Below are 18,926 nucleotides of genomic sequence, written 5' to 3'. Positions count from 1 at the left end.
ATTTTTTCCTCTTCATAATGAAATGTCCCTGCTTTCACAGACTGGCAACATGTAACTGTTAAGAGCAATATTTTATGGTTTTGCATAAAGTGCCACTTCAGTGTAAGCGTTGCATACCTGGCTGCTGCATTGTAAAGACGCGGAGCTCAATAACTCATGGATTTAATGTGCCCCTGTATAAAATAAAACCCACTGCAACATCAGTTATGGTTTACTTATGCTCTTTCTCCAGAGTAGGGGCAAGCTGCTGCCCCGTTCATGGTCACTTGCCCTTGGCATGGGTTTTAATTAGAGGGGTCCAGTGGGATTATTCGCTAATTATGTTGACTGGTCATTGAGGCACTAATGGCTGGTACAAATGAGAGGGCATCACACTGACTAATAGGTGAGAGGATAAAAGGCAAAGACACATCAAAACAAACAAGTTTCAGTTGAGAAGTTACAGTTTGCTCAGATATTCATTGACTTCCTGCAGGAGAAATTGCTTAACAATCTGCACCACAGACACTGTCAGTCAGACTTCGGTTGTCCAAGGAGACTCAATCAATTTTCTAGATGCCTGCTGTGGCTTCATATGTGACTGACAGTTCCCAAATGAAGAATCACTGTTAAAGATGCAGAGGGGTACGGGAGGGGGGAGCTGCTGCTTTGATATGAGAGAAGTGCAGCATAATAAAAATGGATAAATCTGCATATTGTTAGTTATAATGATAGAAGATATATTGGGTCAATGTTGGCATTTTATTAAATATAAAATATTGGTCAGTCAGTGCCAATTTTAATTTCATTTTTATATTTTATTCATTTGATGTTCAGAGTTGAATGTTCAATTGATGTTTTTATAAATTAGGATTTAATTTCAAGGTAGTATTTTAGCCAAATTTTTCCCTAACATTAAATCGATTTTGTGGGTAAAAGATCTTGACAGAACAACTAGTGGTGGTTTCAATACAAAGAGCTTCACCTTTTCTCGACAGTATGTACAGGTGAAAATGTTTCTGTATTGATCAATGTAGTTTCATGAAGGAATAAGATGGTAAGTAACAGTCTATTTTGCTGAAATGTCACAAGATTAATTCATTTTATTTTTTTTATATATTTCTTATTTTTTATATTTATTTCTCAAACTCCTCAATGTTTTGGAATGAGTGCAACTGAAGTAACTTAACTAAATATTTGAAGATTAATCAGTCACTGATTGGGTTAATATACACACTACAAACCTTTACAAATCACATAAGGGTCCCATTATTGAAGGATGTTTTTCACCTGGAATAGGGCTGTCATATCAGATTTTCACTACACTATCATCGTGGCTAAAAGAATTCACAATTACAATATTATCATGGTATTTATAAAAAACTTGGTAAAATCGATCAAATTCATCTTTAACTTAGTTTATTGTGCATTTTGTCTCTCTTTTTTGGCAAATGAATTACACTCATTTGTGTGTGAGGCGTTGGGGGAGGGAGACAAAGTGAGAACGGAAATAAACAAAAATGACTTAAGAGGCGCTGGATCATAAACAAAATATTATCATGTAAATTATTATATGACATGATATCAATATTTCATTTTTTATCCATCACAGTTATCGTCAATACATGTATATCAAAACATCCCTAACTTGGAATATGACAAATCACAGGGATATTAATATTATGGTATTAAATGCAGTGGGCAGCCTCCGGGTCTGAGAAGTGAAGCCAATGCGGAAGTGCCTTAAACTTGAATTATTTCGAATGGGCAGCACTCCTCTGGTTGCACTCACTGGATTTATTACCTCAGTAAACATTGTAAACATGAGTTTATGGTCTCAATCTCTAGTTTCAAGTCTTTTTCAATACAGCATGATGTTCATTTAGTAAATTATGGTCCCATTTAGAGTCAAATAGACCATAAACAGGGTATGCTTTAGGGCGTGGCTACCTTGTGATTGACAGGTCGCTACCACGGCGTTGTCCGGTCTGGGAGTTGTCCACGTTTTTTGTCTTACAACTTTAACCCTTTCACAGTGTGTTTTCGGTTCATGCAAGTTAATACGAACATTTTCGCCTAAAAATGTCTTATTCAGTTTTGGTTGTACTTCGCTCCACCCTCTCGTGTCACTTCTGGTTGCAAAAAAACATGATGGCGACGGCCAAAAACCAAGATCACGACGGCCAAAATGCTGAACTCAAGGCTTCAAAACGTCAGTCCACAAACCAATGGGTGACGTCACGGTGACTACGTCCACTTCTTATATCTAGTCTATGGTTAAATGACAACCTAAAGGTACTGCAGGAGAGTAATGGCAGCCATATGCTAACAACACCCGTAGCCTAACTGTCTATGTGATTTATAACTTGGCACTTAACCTCCCATTGCTACTGGTGACTTTCATGGTATTTTTTTCCCATTGACGGAGACACAGCACCAGCAGAGGAACAAAGCCTCGCAACTCTCACACTATCACTACCCGCTATCAGACTTTTATTCCACCGGGAGGACGAGGAAGCAAAAAGCTATACATATTAATAAGTGGAAATGCCTATTCCCACACCTTTTACACAGAGGAGTCTGCTGCTGAGTCGAGCCACAGTCAGTTTGCCAAGGAGCTCACCCTCTGGCATGTATAGCTTATGTGAGCAGCATACTTCTATGTGCAACCTCTAAAAATAGTTTATTGTACAAAGTGAGTTAAACAGTTTAAATGCAGCTCTCATCTTCTGGGTCTTGGCAGTGACCCTGCATGAGAGTCCAGAAAAGCACTTCACTTGGTAGAGACTGGGGCTCTTTTTTACTCTTGAACCTACATTATAGATGATTGCCTACCGGGTCTCAACAGGACTAATCGTCAAAGTGAGGCGTGGGAGCCATCTTCACGCCTCCTCGCTGTTGCACTGAGGGGAAGAGAAATTGACAAGTTTTAGCCTTTCCCTGTGGAACAATATACCACCAAATGCTTGTCTTTTCACTCCATCTTACGTCTATGTTTAGATACCTACATACTGATTTCAACAAGATGATACATGTATATTTATTTCAATAAGACAGGAAATGGTCATTAAACCAAAGCTTGGCTTCAACAGAAGTGAGTGAATCACCAAATGATCATCACATAAAAATATTGTCTATTCCTGTATAGCCTTGGGAGGATACTGAATGAGAAGTATGAAGTGAATGGTAGAATAAAATTAATAAAGACTTGAGTAATAGCGGACATATTGATATCTCATTCTCACCCATATCGGCACATCTTGGCCTATTCAAAAGTAATGAAACAGTCATAGCTCATGAACCCGCAGCCTCACTTAATTACACGGCAGACACAGAGGGGAAGATTTACAGGAAAGAAAATGCATAGATAAGTTGAATACATTTGCGCCTTTACCAAGTTTCTCATTATCGTTATGCTATGAAAGAAAGACACACGAGAAAAATAATATATTCTCGCACTCGTGGCTCAGCAAAGGACTCATTTGTAGGAAATGAGGCTGCTCATAATCATGGTCTATTAGCTGCATCTACTGATATAATCTGTCCTCTTTTGGCTAAACAGGCACATGGAAATCATTTATTTTCTCCGCCAGTTTCTCCTGAATTCTGTCTGATGATCATCTGATAAGTTCTCCCAGCAACATAGTCCCATTTTCATCAGGAAACTAGGTGATTTGCACAATTATATCAGGAGAGGAAAGGTGCGGGAGATAGAGAAAGCCTATACAACAGCAAGTTAGATGTGGTTAACACAAGTTTAAGAAATTTAAACTTTTTCTTCTACGATATAAAATACGTCAGTAAATATCCCACTCGTTCATTTTGAAGCTTTTATATGTATTTAAAAAGGCAATTGCTAACAAGTGGCTAAATGAGAGTACAAAACGTCATCACACCGACTCGTTCGTCTTGACAGCCTTGTTGTGTATACTTGCGCTCATGCGACCGTGGTGTAGTTCCTCTGTAGCCTAACGGTAGCTTTTTACTTCTGGCGATTGCATTCAATCTTCAAAAATCATAAAAGTGGTGTTCATTTGTGAAAATGATCTTGCTGAACAAAACATGCAAGTATCATAAATGTTTGTTTGCCACAGAGCTTATTTTCTGCAATAATCCAAAACCCAATGGAAAAACCCCATTAGCATTTTGTCGAGGGAACCGGGGCGATGCTAACTTCCTGGTTGGCCTACAAAAATATCCCTGCCGCGCACTATTATTACTTTAGTTTATGAGAAAATACTTGCAAAACTAATGACATCCCCATCAGCCTCAGCTGTATTTTGTGAGCATGTTTGCATTTAGCTCAAGTACAGCCTCACAGAGCTGCTAACAATCCTGTAGATTGCAGGTATGGCAAATGTATCCGGTCCAGAGAACTTAAAGGTGCTCAATACGAAATTCATATCTATTGCCTCCACACGGCTCTCAACATGGAGACGGCTGAGCCGACGGGTAGCAGTGCTAAAAGTGCTAACAGATAACAGTGCAAACAACAGCAACAGTGATGACAGAGCTAACAGTGCTTACCTGGGAGGGAACCGGAGGGTTGGTGCTACGCTTCTGTGACGAGGCACACCTGGCCAGCCCGGCTATGTAAACAAAGCACAGAGAAGCTCTGATTACAACACACACAGAGGGAGAGTGACATCATTCTCTGCTCAGGTAGACATTACTCCTCTATATCTTTACATTAATAGCTGTTTGATGCTATATTAATGCTCTGGATATCGCAAAGAGAACCTTTAAAGTACTTTTCAACAATGAACAGTTATTTAATATAGAATACCATTCAATATAACCGACTGTATCCATCTAAGTGGATTATATTTTGTTTAAAACCACAACTAAAAAAATCCCATATCTGATATGGTTTTATTGTCTTTCTTCATTTTTAGTTTGTGCCACAGAAATATACAAACCTTAACTGCACCTCTGATTGAAAGTCGAGGTAACGCAGTGTGACACAGGTAATTGATGTAGATACCTGGTTGTATTCAGTTGTTCACTCACACAAGACAATAATAGGGAAGAGGACACTTCACATTATCGTGTCAAATCTATTGAAGACTGAAATATTGACTTGCGCTGTTGTGCGTGGCTATTACGATTTATACACGCATAATTTCTCTGTCATGTCACATCAGCAGACGTTTCAAGGCTGAGCGATTCGCATGGTTTGATAGCAGTGCTTAAGAGGTGCAACAAGGTGTAAAGCTGTTAGGAAAAGGCTGAAATGTGTTGTTTATTGAACTTCTTGTAGATTAGATGCAAGTATTTTGTTAACCTTGTTCTCCATTATTCACTTTATTTCCTTGATTTCCTACCTGTCAATCTGTGTAAGGCAGAGATTCTCCTCTCTGCATGACCTCCAAATCATTTTTGTCTATTTCTGTCCATCTTTATTTCCTTGCCGTCTCTTCTCCCAAACTCGGTTTCCAATCATTTTCAATTCTCCCATGCAATCACTTCACCTGCTTTCTGCCCCACCTCTCGTTCTGCCTATCCTCCCTCCCGTTTCTTTAATCGTTCTGTTTTCTGCTGAAGGTTACTCTTGCCTGCAGGGCTATGAAAATGTCAGAAAGGCCCACTCCATTTTCAGCTACGTAAATAGCCATTTCCCGCCAGAGCAAACCCACTTTCCCGGGTCTGACCTGCCATGTTGCACATCACACTTCCCACCTCTTTCTCTACACTACCTGAGCACAATAGTGTGGGGGGAGGGGGATGAACAGCGCTCCTTCACTGCTTATCTGTCATTTTGATATAACAGACTGCTTCCATCGTCCTCTGTATTCATCTCCCTCTTCTCCATTTAAAGAACCGAGACTCACGAGGGAAAAGCTCGACTATAAATTCAAATGAAATTGCTCCCATTCCTGTAGTGATTAGCCATCTCACTGGAGATACCCATATGTGTTGTGATTAAAAGCTTGTTTTCAGGAGAAGCAGTCTCATTCAGTTGAATAATAGGCTAATGAATATACTACCTAGAACAACAAGAGGAACACTGTGTGACTTGTAATTTTCAATATTTACAGCCTCTTAATGGACAAGTAAACCTCTATAAATCACGTCATGGAATATTGTTGAAATATTCAAATGTATTCACAAAAATATGCAACAACCACGTTGAAATAAAATGCTAATTCCACTTTCCAGGACTCACAAAAAGAGCAGAAATAGACTTATTAACCTTGCCCAAAACCACTTTGTACTCCCCAACCTGAAACAGCTTGTTCGTACCTTCATTATAATTCATCAGCACCAGAAGAAACATGGGAAAGTGTACGTTCATCGGCAGACACGAAGAAAGCACTTACAGTGTTGAGGAGAATGACAGAGAAAGGAAGCTTCTTCAAGTCACAGAAAGCTTTAAATCAAATTTTGCATCCATTTAAACTTCAGTCTTAAGACTCGAGGGACAAGCGCTCTTTTGCAGCTGAGCGAGTGTGTTTTGTATAAATCTCCAAAGATTTAGTGTTTTCTCTGAATTAAAATAAAAGGATGTAGTGGTGAGAGGCTGCGTGGGCTTGGAAGGATGCTACAAAAATATTAAACCTGGATCTTTTTAGCAAATAATAAAAAAGAAAAGAAAAAACACTACTTCATCTTTTCTAAAACAAGCGTTCTTGCTCCTCTGCCCTGTATATCCTCACACTTTGAGAGAGCAAGCTCCCCGCAGGTCATGCGAGGCTTGTTCATTTCCGTGTGCCATGTCCCAGAAAACCCTGTCGTGCTGCGCGTCACTCCCGTCCTCCACCTCTTCTCCTCTTCGCTAACACTCCCCTGATCTTCCCTTTCAATTTCCTGCAGCTCCGCAAGACAATGGAGAGCTACATCAAAAGGCCTGCATGAGGGGGTTTGATAGCTCACATCAGCAAAAATAGAAAGAAAGAAAAATCATTCATACACAATTCTCGTTCAACAGCATTTGGACAAATCATCATCTTTCACTGCGCTTGCGACAGAGGTTATATTTTCTCAGAGGTTTCCCTTTGAGAAAGTCAAAGAAAAGCTTGAGACTGAAGAGTGGAAAACAGTTTTAGAGGGCTTGAATCATTTTTACAGGCAACAAAATGTAGCACGAAAAGGCGTGTGTATGACACGATAACGAGCAAGGCAAAAGCATGTAATAAGAACACTCTTCTTGCTTTAGGCGTGTCATTTTCATGCCATGTAGTCTGACTGCAATGTAAATGCATCCGCATGAATATGCATTGCTCTGAGCAAGCAACGTAGAATAAAAAGTGAGAAGACCACTTATGGCGGGCGGGAAGGATGGATGGGTCCAACAAACACAAGACTTTCAACCAGGAGGCCGTTATTCGAGGCCAGTGTTTTGTTTTGCAAGTTATGTTAGTGACGCTTGTCACATGTTTCCGTACAGATCTTATGTTGTCAGGGACTGTATGTACGTTTTTCCAAGTATAAACATTTTTTAATAGTATTTATTACTAACAACCTGTTCACAGGTTGTAACCTAATCTAAAAAATTAGACCTTCCGCGACTTTCTGGGTTTCCTCTATCAGCTTGTAGACTGCTTTTAATGTGAAGAATGCGGCGGATCCTTCGATTCATGGAGGGACCTTCGTTTGGTTTTGAGTATCAAAACGGACCCAGAGCTGGCAAAATTCCTATTGGACAGGTAAGCTAACATTACTGTCAAGTATGTGAAATATATATATTATTGTGGTTTTAGCTGCAAATCACATCCAGTCTCATGTGTGTCGCGTAACTGAGTGATGCTCGCTCACGTCTTCGTAGTGCGAGCTCAAGCGTGAGCAACAGGATGCTGATTGTCGTTGACTTAACGGCATTAAGGTGTCACTGTTAACAAGCATTTACTGATTCTTACATCTAGCCCCTTTAAGCCCAACCGTGACGCGTTTTCCTAAACCTAACTCAGTGGTTTTGTTGCCTAAACCTAATTGAGTGTTCTTGTTGCTTCCTGCTGGTAGGCTACTGCACCTTCATACAGGCGTGTAATATTCAAGCCGTGGCGAGGCTGACACGCTATCCTCTGGTGGACCGGCGGGGTTTATTACACGCTTTGACATGATATAGGGTTGAAATGTAAGGTATAAAGTATGGTTTGACACCTGAAAATAAGACAAATTAGCCTCTACACTCATCACAAGTGTCAAGGACGCGCTATAGACTGAAAATATTATTTTTCACAGTCTCGTATGTTTCCCTCTAGTGCTCACTCTGACAAGCCCTATTGATTCATGCCACAGCTTAACCACGGGGTTGCCAGTGAATGTGACAGAAAGTACACATATGAGTGCTCACACACATTGTGTGACAGAGAAGGGAAATGATGCACACAAAAACATAATTGAATGGTCCAGATATAAAATGACTTCTGGATCCATTCAGGCTAATTTACCTTGGTTTACTCAGTGTTGTTCCACTCTTAACAATGGACATAGTGAGTCAACGCTGTCTGTCTGGCACTGCCCTCCCGCTGCGGCTGAAAATGACTTTCAACAGCTTGATCGAATTAATTGGCTTGACTGTTGGGCAGAGGGGGGATAGATAGACCATTAGCTTTTGAAAAGGGAAAAGATTGACAAGTACGTTGTTTCTCAGGAATAATTGAGAGGGAGGACGGCGGTTGGAGGGAGAGTGAGGGGTACACAAAGAAAGCAGGCCTCAGATGAGGACAAAATAATAGATTTTGCAAAAATGAGCCAGCTTTGTTTCCTCTCCTTGGCAGGAGTCAGATGTTTTGCTGTGCTCCATCTTGTGAAGCATGACTCCCTTTTCTCCTTAGACACAAAACCTATCATTTGGACATTTGTGGACAGACGAGAGAAAAACAGCTTTACCAAAGACAAGAATAGACATTTTGAGGGATGCGGAAAAGGTGGGGGGGCTGAGTGGTGGCAGCATGAGAAGTATTCAGCGTGGAAACATGCTTTTTGTGTAATGTACTACAGTATATATTCAGTGTGTGATTAGTTTTATGAGAATGTCCAAAAGCCAAGAAAAACAACAGAATCAAAGGCTGACGGAAGACCAAAGACACGAGTGAAACTGGGGATGAGCCGGAGCGCTGTGGATGCCATGATGCTACCATATACATACTGTAGCTGCTTGTGTGAGGGTTGCTTGGAGGGCAGGGCAGTGGCAGAGGTATGGAGCTCATTCTAATTGGATCTGTCAAAACTCACCACCAGTTAATGTAGTGCCTCTATTAGGCAAAGCTGCAGCCCATGACCTGCAGCTCTCACAGCGAGATCGATGGCTCCATTTGTTATTTTGCTGCTGTTGTTTTTGTTTGCGATGATGACCCCGATGATGACAATAGAACATTTTGAAGCAATTGGTTCAAAGTTTTAGTCAGCAGTAGACAAAAACAGGCTTCTTATTTCTAATCGGCGTCCGTTAATTGTGCTGTCTGAATTGTAAAAACTGCGGATAGCAGATTTTGTCAGTTCTAAGATAGTTGGTTGAAAACACCGTCTTTGGATGACTTTTTAATTTTTCCAGCTGACTCGTGTGAAAGGGCACCTCTCGTTTGAAGAGAAAAAGGGTTTTAGGATGAGGACTAACTGTTGTATATGCAAACATAACGCTATCGCGCATGACAAGTTTTGCTGGGGTTCAATAGAGCAAGACAGAGCCGCTAACATTAGCCCAAACTAGGACCAGCTCCCACACAGTGAGGGGGTACAACACCGTAGAGCTGCTATTGTGCACAGTCACACAAGTTAGCTCATGAAATGCTCCTTGGCCTTGGAAGCAACACATTGTTAAGTTGCTGCAGTAAGCTAGACCGCAGGAAAATGAAATTATCGTGGCGAGCCGCACTTTGCCGCTGCCTGGTGTGAATTCGGCGTAAGAGGTTCTGAAAAGTCACCACATCTAGCGAGAAAGTTGCCAAGTTGGCAACACTGGTTAGCTGGACATGCTAGTTTGTAGTTTATTGGAGCAGATGAACATACTGTTTAATTCATTCCTTATACTACTGATCATTTTCAGTTTTGGAAAGACAAAAAAACAGACAACTCCCTCCACATCATTTAGATGCCTTGTGACAAAATCCAAAGCTTAACAGGCCTGCCGTGCCTGGTTACAGTTGCTACGCTATGACTGGACAACCGCTATCCAGGGAGGGTTTAGCCTTTACTTAACGGTTTTCACATAAATCCAAATTTAAAACAATAATTTTACACTCGCACCAAGTGATTCTTGTTACTGAGACTTTTATTTCCACCCAGATACAATAGACGTGAGTAGAACTTTAAAAAGTCACTCAACAGCGATAAATCTGTCCAGATACAACGTCCTGTTAATCTACAGACACTGCTGCAAACACCTGCAGTATTTATATTTCTGACTTACTTGACCCTCTGTTGCTGCCCTTTCTAACAGTAATTCTGGTAATCTCCTATTCTCCAGTTACAGTAAGTCACTCTGGAAATGAATACAACCTACATACCCAACATGTAAAATGTAAGTAAACCATTCTGAGGTTTGCAGTAGCCTCCTCTCTCCTTTGACTGGCTCAGATGGGGGAAAGGGATCAATACCTCGCAGTGCCAGAGCCTCATAAATCTGTAGAAATCTCTTTATGCTATATGAGCCCTGTACTTATCTCTGGCTCCAACTGGAACACAGAAACAGGCTTTTTCCAGGTTTGACTGGGCTGCTTGGGGATTGTAACGGTGTTTATCAACCGGCCCTATGAGATTCTTGTATTGTTGTCGTCTTTTTCTGTTTACATCAGATTTCTGGGAGTCTGTCTTGTGTCCTGGCAAGGTTACAGATGATGAATGGCTTCACTTTCGTACGGAAATGTTCCCCCTTTAGGACATACTATATGCTGCTGTTCCTCCTCTCTAATTCAACCTCCCACTTTCTACCCTCTATGAAAGTATTCATAGCTCTCCATATTCTCCCTTCTATAATCAACATTTTTTTCCTTTTTGTGCCCCCCTCGTTCTATTTTCATCATTTCTCGCTTTCTGTCAGATGCATAATTTTCATGCTGTTTTAGTCATTTTCTACTTTACTCATTCTTCTAATTTCTAAAGTTGGAATTGGAAATAACAGACCTTGCATGTCTAAGCCTTGACTGCTTCATACTAGTGAGGTTTTCATGAGATAATCGATACCCTCAGGTACGACCTCGTGGGAAGCCTCTTTTAGTCAAATGCATTTTGGTTTCTCTGTGTGCAATTGTTTGAGCCGATGAAAAGCGCCGCTGGCCTTGCCTTGAGAATAAGGACTCCCAGCTGTCACACGCACCCTTTCACAGACAAACAACTTCATAAACATTTACAGTTTATGCATTCATCCACAGTTAGGCTACAGCAAGCGACCATGTTGGGATACAATGTCTTGTCTGCAACTAACAGTTATTTAAATTATCGATTAATCCGACAAGTACTTTTCCAATTAATCATTAAGTCGGTAAAAAGTAAAATAGTGAATAGAAAATAGTGAACAATTGCAAGTTTCTAGAACCCAAAGTAATTCTTCAAGAGATATTCAGTCTATAATGATTTAAAACAAAGAAAAGCAGAAAATATTCATATTTGAGAAGCTGCTGGCTATTTAACTTTGTATATTATTAAGAAGGTACAGTGTGTAGGATTTGGCTAGGACTGCAACGATTAATGGATTAGTTGTCAACTATTAAATTAGTCGCCAACTATTTGATAATCGATTAATCAGTTTGAGTAATTTTAAGAAGAAAAAAAAGTCAAAATCCTCCGATTCCAGCTTCTTAAATGTGAATATTTTCTGTTTTTTTTACTCCGCTATGACTGAATATCTTTGAGTTGTGGACTAAACAAGACATTTGAGGACGTCATCTTGGACTTTAGGAAACACTGATTGACATTTTTCACATTTCTGACATTTTATAAACCAAACAACTAATCGATTAATCTAGGAAATAATCAATACATTAATCAACAATGAAAATAATCATTAGTTGCAGCCCTAGATTTGGTGGCATCTGGTGGTGTAGTTGCAGACTGCAACCAACTGAGTAACCCTCCGCTCACTACTCCCTTTCCTATACATATAGTGCCCTCTGTGGCAGTTTTGTGGTGGTGCACTGACCTGTGTTCGAAACGCCACAGCCTGCTCTGAGAAGTAACTGGCAACATCCGCAACAGTCCACTGCATTAAGTTCTGGCTCAGCTTCTCGTTCTTCACAGAGCTAGAGGAAGAACAGGTAGAAAGGTGTAAGGGATGTGACCACAGAGTGACCTTTCTTCAGCAGGCAATGTCTCACTTTGTTGTTGTTTTGTTAAAGCCTTTAGGTAATCATTTACATGAGTTTGTGGCTCAGAAATATGTAGATTAATTATTCAAGACAATAACTGAAAAATAAAAGTCTAGAGTGTATAAAACCATTTCTAGTGGAGAATGTAATGACTTGTTTAAAGGTACAGTGTGTAAGATTTGGCAGTATCTAGTGGTGTGGTTGCAGATTGCAACCAACTGAGTACCCCTCCGCTCACTCCTCTCTCAAACGTGAGCTGAGGGCAAAATCGTTGTAACGCCGTTCACCTCGCTCAGAGGCCATCCTTACCATAATAACACTACTTTAGGAGCAACAGAAGTCAGACAGACAGTTTTGCACTCTGCGGCTCACGTTACCGAAGCTTCACAAGCATGTCGGAGAACTACGGTGGCCTTCAGGTAACGTAAAAATGCAAAAGGCCCTCTCTAGAGGCAGTGTTTTGGTTTGTAGGTTCACTCCATGAAGAGGACCCGCTCCCTATGTACTGTAGATATGAATATACACTAGTATGCACTAGCATAGTTATGAATATTATATTCCATTTCGCTACTAGATTCCCTGAAATGATACACACTGGCCCTTAATGGCGATTATTAAAGTAAGGCTGCAACTGACAAAAAACAATATATTGTTTAAAATGACAATTATTTTCTTGATCAATTAATTGTTTGGTCAATAAAATGTCATGGCATAACCAATCCCCTCAGCACCAACCTCACTTAAAATTAATTGTTTTGACCGACCAGAAGTCCAAAGCCCAAAGATATGTAGTTTAATAACATAGAAAGCTCAGAAACAAGCAAAAATTCAATTAAAAAAATGGATGATAAACAGTGCATTGATTCATTGAGTTTCTGCTCTAAATTAAACTTGTAGATGTTTTTGTAAATGTATTATTCCACTTACTATTCCACCACTTGGTTTAAGTGAAAGACATTTGAATTGATTGGATTCAATTGAATTTATTCAGTTAACCCTCACATTCGTCACACATACATGCAAACAAGTCCGCACTCAAATCATCCTCTCGTGATCATCAGCGAAGAGAAGAGTAAATAAAAAAACTGTGGGCTGTCATACGAGTCCACAATAATCCCCTCCAGCCTGAATGACTCAACATGGATTAATAACAGGGATTAGAGTGACACAAACTGCAGTCAATGGCAGAGACTGAGGAAGGAGGACAGAAAGACACATTAGTTTTAGTCCAAACCAAACTACACACAGCTATGCACATGGACACACACTTATAATAAATATCTGAAGCACTATGATTACAGGAACATGTCTCTGTCTCTGACATTTTGATGTGAGCGCTAATATTTATACTGCCGATATGTCATAATGTTTTATGGACTAAAACACAGAGAGCTGCACTTGTTTGGGGTTTTTAGAGTGAATTATTTTGCCAGTGAATCAGCTGAACAATCTGTGGAGGAGTCAGAGATCCTGATGAAGAGCTTATTGGGAGTTCATCCTTTAGTTTCTAGACCAATAATCTAGCAGGGAGTTCTTGTGTCAAAAGGAAGAAAGAAGAAAGGGACGAGACAGTGAGGAGCAGACAAAAGCCCGGCCACAAAGTGGCAGACAGCAAAGACAAGCGTCTCTTTTATCTGCTCTATAATAAAGCATGAAATAGGCTGGGGTAACTCTCGACACCAGAGTTCCAGTCCACTTCAGAGAGCGACATCCTCAATCAAAGGAGACGCACGACAACAAAGATGCACCCTATGCATACTATAATTGCTTTTATGTTGCACTGAAAATACACGCAAACATGTTTTCAAGCATCTGGGTGATAAAAAGGAACGTACCATGAAATTAAAATGTAAAATGTAGAAAGGAATGTTCTGTGTAAAATTTAAAATACTCTCTTGAATTCACCCAAGAGCTTTTTTTATGGCAGCCAAGACACGACTGCCCCAAAAGACGTGAAATGGCATTACGAAACAGAGATGTCAAAGATATTCACACTTCCTCTAAACCAGTGTTTCCCAAACCTTTAAAACCCACTTTTTAAAAATGACAAACCATCACAATAGGCCTTATCTATAATTCGTGAGAAGAGCAAATTTGTGCGCAAATGAACGTTCCTGACCATTTTTAATACCCTTTTAGCATCATCTTATATTATCTTGAATAAGTAAACCAGCCATGTCGAAGAAGTACATTTGATAAATCAAATAAACACATTTAGACGGAGTTAACAGGCTCTGTTTCTCTTCTCTCTTTCATCAGTAAAACAAACAGAATGAACGCTAGCCTTTCATATTAGATTACATTTTTATTTCCAGATTCAATACTATCACGATACTTGGGTTCCAATTTGATATGTATTGCGATTTTTAAGAATTGTGATTTTACAAGATTTATTGCGATTCGATATTACAATTTATTGCGATTTTTGTTAACTTTTTTAACACTAGACTATGGGAAAAAGTTGAATCATACACATAGATGTCAGTATATGGGTGCTCCACAGTGGTAGCATCGGCCGATTTGACCATGGAGATGTGAGTGACGGCTGGCTTGACGGCACGTTACCGCAATACAATAACGTTTCCTGTCCATGACAGAGTTAGCAAGCAGCTTATCCATGATGTCTAGCTCTGCTTTTCCTGTCAATGTGCGAAACCCAAAGTGTTTCCATACTTTACTGTATGTGTAGTGTTTACCACGCCGGATCTGAAATGTGAGGGTGCAGGTCATATCCATGTAGACCCTCCGCCGTTTTGTTTATAACGTCACGTTACTCAGACTACAATAAAACAACAAACAATAAAAGCAGTAACTTCCTTTTACCTCTACATAGACTCAAATGAAGCAATTGTAAAATCGTAAAAAAAAAATCATGATACATAGGTCAATCCATTTGTTTTCCCATCCCTAATAAGTAGACAATCATCAGAATAATACAAACATTCAGGCTCCCTCATGTGGCTCAAAGATGTACATCTTAAATAAAAGACTATGGAAGAAATTCTGCAAACTTATTTAGCGACCATAATAAAATCTCCTGCGACCCCCTGTGGGAACCCAGTCTTTGGGAATGAATGCTCTAATCCACATGACTCTTAACATGCAGTACTGTACAACCACACAGGCCTGGTGGCAGCTTGATAACCACTTATTTATAAGGCACAGACGACATACATAACAACATACAACAGGACAATGCAAATGTCATCACCTATCTTGTCACTGAAAGTAACCTGATCCACTGCTGTTGCCAGGAGAATAGAGACAAGAGGGCCGACAAGCAACACAGCAGGCTCTCAGACAGCACGAGCAGCTGGCTGACAAGCGGACCGGTCCCAGAGGAAATGCCCGTCCTGGTGACCGGCTCACTGTACTGTACCAGATATTTGTGTCTGTCATTGTCTCTGTCTGCGTCCTGGAGAGAGTGTGTGTGCGTGTCGACTACACAAGCAGGAAGCAACTGTGCAACTGTTGACAGTATGAGTGTGTTACTAGCTTCATGTGTGACACGGGCCTAACAGGTGTGACTGATCTAGTGATGGAGTTTGTAGCCCACTCCCTATGAATGTTGCCGTACCACACTGATTTCATTCACATACTGCTTACAGTATTTCCTGATTTAAAAAGGTAAAAGAAGTTAGATATTTTTTATTCCAAATCTATATTAATGAATTCATGAATGAAAGAGGATGACACCTTTACAAGGCATCAATATTTACAGCACAGTGTATAATGATATATATATATAGGTAGTTCCCAAACTGGAGGTTGATGGGATCCCACCAAAGTATCCCAAGACACATTAAAGGTCCCATATTGTAAAGAGTGAGATTTTCATGTCTTTTATATTATAAAGCAGGTTTAAGTGATATATATAAATACTGTTAAACTATCAAAACGCTCAATATACGGAGAAATACACACAGCCCGTATTCAGAAATTGCACGTTTGAAACAAGCCGTTAGGATTTCTGTCCATTTGTGATGTCACAAATATACAATATTTAGACCATCACTCGGTTTTAAACAAAAACATTCTAAATGTGTCCCAGTTTATTTCCTGTTGCAGTGTATGTAAATAATATCAGCTGACAGGAAGTAAACATGGACCCAAACTGTTGCCTAGCAACGCAATTCAATTGCAATTCCATTGAAATGCACTAAAACGTAGCATTTCAGACAGAGGGTAAATACAGGCATATTCAGGCTGACAGTACAAGGAAAATAATGTGTTTTTTGAACATTACAGCATTTAAACATGTTCTGATAGAAACACAAAATACAAGTATGAACCTGGAAATTAGCATAATATGGGACCTTTAAGCACCATGATTAAGACATGAACTTTCTGTTTCAGGCAAATGAGCGTTAAACAATGTGAAATCCAAATAGGCCTTCTACTGAGTAACTTCACCAAGTTAACACAACAACCCCGCCAACATTTGTATGTGGGGCCCATGTGGGTAGTAAATGGGATGAAAAATGGGCCCTATATGGTATTGTCCGTGGGTTCCATAATGGCCCCATGCCAATTGCCCTTGGGGGTTTCATGCAGGAGTACACTGGGTGTTATATGGGCCCAATGTGGGCAACATAAACCAAAACCCATCTCGGCTCCAGGTTTAAGTTCTATGTGGGAACTACATGGCCTGAAATATGGGTTGTAAGTGGGTTTGTCCACAGTTTCCATGTTGACACTAATTTCCCAGTAGTGACCAAACTAAGACCCACACAGGTAGCCAACATGTCCATGTGGGACCAACTTAGGTGATCCAAGTGGGCCCCAGATAAGATGCCCATTTTGGGCCCATACCCACTTGGTACCCAGGTACCCCCAGCATAACCCATGTGGGGCCCACATAACCATGTTGGCTGGGAATAAACCTCAGTTTGTGCTGACAGACTGTCATTAACACACCTGAGATACCACCTGCTCATGCGTCACACTGATACAACACAACGCCATGAATGAAGAAAAACCTGTTAGCATTTAGCTCTATGTATGTATGCACTGAGGAAGAGGAAGGAAGAGGAATGAAGACGAACACGTTATATAGAGTTACAGCTAATAGATAACCTGGAGACACTCACCTGGTGCAGGTGAGCTTCACCACCAAACGCCAACAACGGAGCTGCCGTCGTCATTACGCACTAAATGTTGTTGAGATCTCTTTGTTTTGTGTTGAGTTCAAATGCCCTCTGAATATATCCTGTTTTATTGTGAAAAACCCAGATCTCTGCTGCCTTCCTTGCATAGTTTAACACAGGTCTGTCCTCAGGTCACCCAACCATCATTACAATTGGCCTAATATGTGACCTGTCAAAACTAAAAATAATAACAATAGGGCTAATTATTAACTCTGTTTCTTCTTTTAAATCACTCCTCAAAACCTACCTTTACAGGAAGGCCTTTTTTTTATAGCAATCCCTTGTTTTAAATTTCATTATTGTTGACTTTTTGAACACAAAGTCTTATGTTCAACATTTTATTTTATTTTGGCCTATGTTTTTATGTTTTTATTCTGCATTGTTTTTATCTTGATGTTTGCACTATTTTAAACTTATGTAAAGCACTTTGTAACTATGTTTGGAAAGGTGCTATACAAATAAAGTTTATTATTTATTATTATTATAATTATGACCTGTCAACACTAAAAATATAAAAAATTATGACCTGTCAATTAAACATTGAAGGTGACACCCAGGTTAGATAAGGATATCTGGAGCTTTCCTGTATGTAATAAAACAATTTAAAACCCAACTTTACCTGGGAAAAATGAAGAAAATTTAAGTTTAAAAGTATTTTACTTTACATTATTTTCATTATCAATGAATCTGCTGATTAACAGATAATCACTTTTTTAATAAAATGTTAGAAAATAGTGAAAATTACTATTTTTAATTTCCCAAGGTGACATTCAAACTGCTTGTTTTGTTCAACCAGCAGTCTAAAACCCAAAGATATTCAATTTACTCATCATATATGACAAAAAAAACACATATTTAATAAGCTGGAACAAGCAAGGTTTTATCATTTTTTGCTTGAAAAATTACAATTAATCGATTATCTAAATAAAATAGGTATTTTCTGTTGCTCAATTAATCGACTAATCATTTCAGCTGCACCGACACAATTAACGTCTGGGTTTCTATACCTTTAGTCAAAGTCAAAGCGTTTATTGTCATGTGCACAGTTAAAACAAGTTTCCCTGTATGAATTTTTTCCTTTGCCTTCCGCTCTGAGTGCCTTTAACAAGGAAACACAAAGTATAAGAAATAATAATAGATACAGAAAGAAAAGGCACTATGTACAATATACAATAAAAATAAAAATAGAGCAGAGTGCTATCTTATATACAATAATAGAAATTAGAACAGTACTTAATCGTTTACTTAATTTAGTTTAAACATGTCCCAAAAGAAATGGGATCCATATTGCTTCTTGTATATAGATAGACAGACGTGTACGGCCTACATACCAATGACAGGAATCCTACTATAAATGTGAGTAGCATCCTGTAAACTCACACACAAACAACACACAACACACCATGTCATCATCCTTTGCTCAACTACTCCAAGCTGCTTTAATTTCAGAAGAGAGCTAATTGCAATTAAGATGCATGGGGTGTTGAGCTGGGAAGTAAAAGGAAGTAATCAGTGTTGATTATAGAGCCTGAGTCTGATCAGAGTAAATCATACA

At 39.5% G+C, this 18,926-nt stretch overlaps 1 protein-coding gene across 1 annotated transcript in view; it reads right to left on the bottom strand.

Annotated features, from left to right (window-relative positions):
- Positions 1-17,476, bottom strand: part of znf385c (zinc finger protein 385C) — a 173,033-nt gene extending 155,557 nt beyond the window's left edge. Inside the window, exons 1-4 of the mRNA XM_037792452.1 lie at positions 17,315-17,476; positions 12,059-12,158; positions 4,507-4,568; positions 2,796-2,882 (exon numbers count right to left, since the gene is read on the bottom strand). The gene's annotated coding sequence lies outside the window, so the exon portion shown is untranslated. The remainder of the gene's footprint in view (positions 1-2,795; positions 2,883-4,506; positions 4,569-12,058; positions 12,159-17,314) is intronic.
- Positions 17,477-18,926: the final 1,450 nt, after the last annotated feature.

The sequence above is a fragment of the Sebastes umbrosus genome, chromosome 14 (genome assembly GCF_015220745.1).
Source record: "Sebastes umbrosus isolate fSebUmb1 chromosome 14, fSebUmb1.pri, whole genome shotgun sequence".
Taxonomy (NCBI): Eukaryota; Metazoa; Chordata; class Actinopteri; order Perciformes; family Sebastidae; genus Sebastes; species Sebastes umbrosus.
This window is presented reverse-complemented; position numbering and strand designations above follow the sequence as displayed.